Raw genomic sequence first — 3,929 nt, 5'->3', positions numbered from 1 at the left:
CCTCATCCAAGTCATTGATGAATATATTGAACATATTCAGTATATTAATCAATGAATATATTCAATATATATTGAGCTGGCAATGTGCACTCACAGCCCAGAGGCCAATAACCGTGTCCTGGGCTGCACCCAGAGCAGTGTGGGCAGCAGGTCCAGGGAGGGGATTCTCCCCTGTAGTCTGCTCTCATAAGGCCCCACCTGGAATACTGTGTCCAGTTCTGGAGCCCTCTTGAAAAGGGTATAGAAATAGCTGAACAATGCCCCCTGCAACCAAAGGCAACTGTAGAAGCCTGTAAACACTGACACAGATGTTTTCTTGCTGCTACCAAGCTGGCTGACGTTTTACAGAAAACATGCTTTTAAACTCATATTCAGAGTATGCCTGGCCACTGCTGTTTGTTACCTTCCTGCTCCCTAAGGAACAAAATACTTTCTTGTTGTACTTTGAAACTGCTTTTACTACTAGACAAGGTTTCAGAAGAGGGAATGGATTATAGTTATTTTAGGAATTTCAGAATTGGAGCCATAGTTTTGTTTCTGAAGGGAGAGTATATGAATGACTGTGGAACTTATTCCTCTTTAACGGTTACTTATAAGACTCCAAAAATAAAATCCTGAGCTAGTAGTGTTCCAGCTCAGTCCTAGCACACACTTTTTTATCCTGCATATAATTTTCTTAGCACAAATGAACAAGAAATCTTGTCAGATCTATAAAAATAGCACCTTTTCCATCAGGTATTGCATTGGAAAACAGGAGTGAAGTTGTATTTAGCATCTGCCTGGTAGCTGCCTGCCTCCCTTTCAATATGCAGCAGTAAAGTACCTTTTGGTTCTTTGATTGCTGCTAGAATTTTCTTGCTGTTTCCTTTTCCTGCTCTTCTGTTTACTGATGGCACTTGGTGGACTTCCAGCTCCCCACCTGGTGCTCTCCTCAGTAAAAATGTTGAGGAGTTGTTGCTTAGTTCACACATTTTGTAACACACGTGGCTTTTCTCAACTGCTGTGTCTTGATTTAGGCATCTGTTAAACCTCCTACAACATTCAGTGATATTACGTGCCAGAAATTACCGTACAGTTTTAAGACCTTGGTGGTTGATATGTGTTTTGAGGTACATAATACATAATTAAATGCCCTTTCATATTTAGAACTGATCTGCTTCCTCCAGTTCCTGGTGTGCTGATGATTTTGGAGGACTCCTTCAGCAACTGGGCTAAATATTTTGTGGGCAGATCTTTATTGCATGACTCGCAAGTGCTTGAGTTTGCAGGAGATGCCGTGCTTTCAGAGTAGCACTGAATGTGTGAGATAAGTTGGGGCTTTTGCATGTAGGAACTTTCTAAATGAAAATCCATGATGGCTTCTGCTTTGCCAGTTAAATATAAGCCGTAGTGTTTTTTGCTTTAACAAAAAACTTTGTCACAAAATGTTTAATGTTGTGGGTTTTTATTGGTAGCTCAAAGGAGGGGACTAATTCTACTGTGTGCTCTGAAGGCAGCCTCAACTCCATTGAAATACTTTTCCTCTCTGTCTTCCAACCACTTGAAAGCCTTTTACAGTATTTTTTTCAAGCTGTTTATCTTAACAGTTTTTCTACTTATCAACCATATGGCCTCAGAGTTTCTGTACTAGGTTAATCTAACTTTGTCCTCTTTATGCTACAAGTCTCCAGATTTCTCCTCACTTGCCATGTGTGTGGGTTTTTAAGAGGTTGTGTAGCAAGATGTGGAACTGTCTTTAACTGGCGGTTGGGGGACAGTGTGTGTCAGCATTGTGAAGCATGGAGTTGTGTACCTAGGGATGAACATGAGCCCAGAATACATGCTGGGCTCTGGGAATGTGATTCCAGTCCTGGTTCAGTCCTGAGTGTGAACTCCTGGGCTGCATCCAGAGCAGCGTGGGCAGCAGGTCGAGGGAGGTGATTCTCCCCCTTACTCTGCTCTCATGAGGCCCCACCTGGAGTGCTATGTGTGTGTAGGTTCCTGTTGAAGTAAACTATCTTGGAACTTTTCAGTTGCCATCTGACTGTTGATTAAGCACTGCCTCTATTAGAAATTTTGAAATCCCTTAAGAACTTGTCCTCCTCTTCTTTTCTCCCCATTAGATTTTCTTAATATTACTTTCCTAGAGTCTTATTCTGTTCTCTCATGGGAGTCAAACATACCAAGCAGAGATGTTGCATTTTCAAGTCTAGCATTTTCTAGATTGCCCTTCTTTGCTTCTAGAGAATTCACTTCTACTTCAGACTTTTCAAAACGTGTTCTTAAAGGAGTTACAGGCTATTGTCAGCTTCATTATTTGATTCTTGACCCTGGAAATTCCCACATGTGAAGCAGGAGTCTGTTAATGTTTTAGTCTTGACCCTCTTGTTCTCTCACTGATCTTATCTTTGTGTCCAGGTAGTCTTTAAGTTCCACCTCCAACATGTGACAACAAGAAGGTTGTGTATTGTCCCAGAAATGGTTGTCTTAGTTATTTTGGTAGATGTACTCATTTTTGCTGGTATACTTTCCAGAATACTTTTTTTTGGTTATTCTGGCTGGTGTGGGGTTGGTTTTTTTGTTTGTTTGTTTGTTGGGTTTTTTTAGCGTGTGTCAGGTTTAGACTGCATTTGGGGTTTGTGTTTCCATGTTGTAGCTTGTTTCCTTCTGTATTTATTTTACTATTATGTATTATATTTCCAAACTGGTAAGGCTGTCCAGCTCTTCTGCCTCCTCTTGGCCATTATGGCTTGTTCCTTGTCTTTTAGTTTTTGCTCCACAGAGATTTTCCAAGACTGTTTTCTTAGTAACTGTTTTCTGAGCTATGTGTGTGCATTTTTATTTTGTGTCATTTGAGAATCAGGACCACATTAAAAGAGATCCAAGAACAAGGTGAACCTTGAGGGCTCTGTCCTCTGCTGGCACTCTGCTTTGCTTTGGGTGTATTAGCCACTGTTGCGTGGCTGTTTTTGTTCACCTTTTTTGCATTGTTTTGCATGTTTATTTGGGCAGAAATGGAGCAAATAGACCATTTCCCAGTGAGCTTTTACTATAGATAAATTAATTGGCATCAAGATAATTTCTTTAAGCTTATTTAGGTAGTCTTGTGGTTTTGCTCTTTTTATGGAGCCAAAGTTGTCTGCGACAGATCAGTGTTGGAAACAGTCTTGTTGGTCTTCTGTAACAGTGTTCTGGTTCTTTTCCAGACCAGGAGAACAGTAGTGTGGAGTAGCCCTGGATTCACAGCTGGTTAGACTTGAGGCTTATGAACTTTTTTCATTTGTTTCAGTATCTCCAGTGTCAAAATGCCGAGGGTTGCTGAGCGTGCTGCATGTACATTGTCTTGCCTCCAAGCAATGCAACTGTATCAGCTAGGCTCAGTAACAAACTATTTTATGCCCACCCTGTTTATCTTCTAATTAATGTCTTTGAGCAGGTGATTTGGATTTAAAGTAGGGAAGGACTTAGTAATTTTTGATGTGGGGAAAGTGTTTTGTGGTCTTAAGACTGGGATTTTTTTGCTTGTTTATTTCAAGGGGGTTTATTCATAAAGCTTGCTTCCCTGTCACTCATGCCATTTGAATTACTTATTTCAGTCTGGGACCCAGATTTTGCTTTAAGCAAGAATTGCTACTCCTGCTCTGATACTTCTGTCTGAGGTTTCTGTTCCAGACAAGTGTTTGGAAGTGTGATCACACTGATCAAAACAGTAAATTCTGTGTGGGGGAACAAACTGTAATGTGGCAAGTCCTTGGAGTTTTGTGGGAGGTGGGACTGGCTGTGAAAAAAGTGGTAGCACTGTTTCTACTTCTTTTTCATTTCTCCCAGATCAAGCACTGCAACTAGCAGAAACTTTACTACCTCTTCAAAATCATCAGCAAGTTCTTATTCCTCAGTGTCTGCCACTTCTGTCATTACTAACGGTGATAGCAGTAACTCCTATGGACTGA

General features: G+C 40.8%; 1 protein-coding gene across 1 annotated transcript in view; it reads left to right on the top strand.

Moving 5' to 3' along the window:
• Nucleotides 1-3,814: 3,814 nt before the first annotated feature.
• Nucleotides 3,815-3,929, top strand: part of LOC104526328 (ubiquitin carboxyl-terminal hydrolase 4) — a 27,467-nt gene continuing 27,352 nt past the window's right edge. The window contains exon 1 of the mRNA XM_029085389.1: nucleotides 3,815-3,929. This exon is cut by the window's right edge and continues 31 nt beyond it. The gene's annotated coding sequence lies outside the window, so the exon portion shown is untranslated.

This window comes from Antrostomus carolinensis, unplaced genomic scaffold (genome assembly GCF_000700745.2).
Source record: "Antrostomus carolinensis isolate BGI_N321 unplaced genomic scaffold, ASM70074v2 scaffold3316, whole genome shotgun sequence".
In the NCBI taxonomy this organism is placed as follows: Eukaryota; Metazoa; Chordata; class Aves; order Caprimulgiformes; family Caprimulgidae; genus Antrostomus; species Antrostomus carolinensis.
Note: the sequence above shows the minus strand (reverse complement) of the source record. Positions and strands in the feature narration are given on the sequence as shown.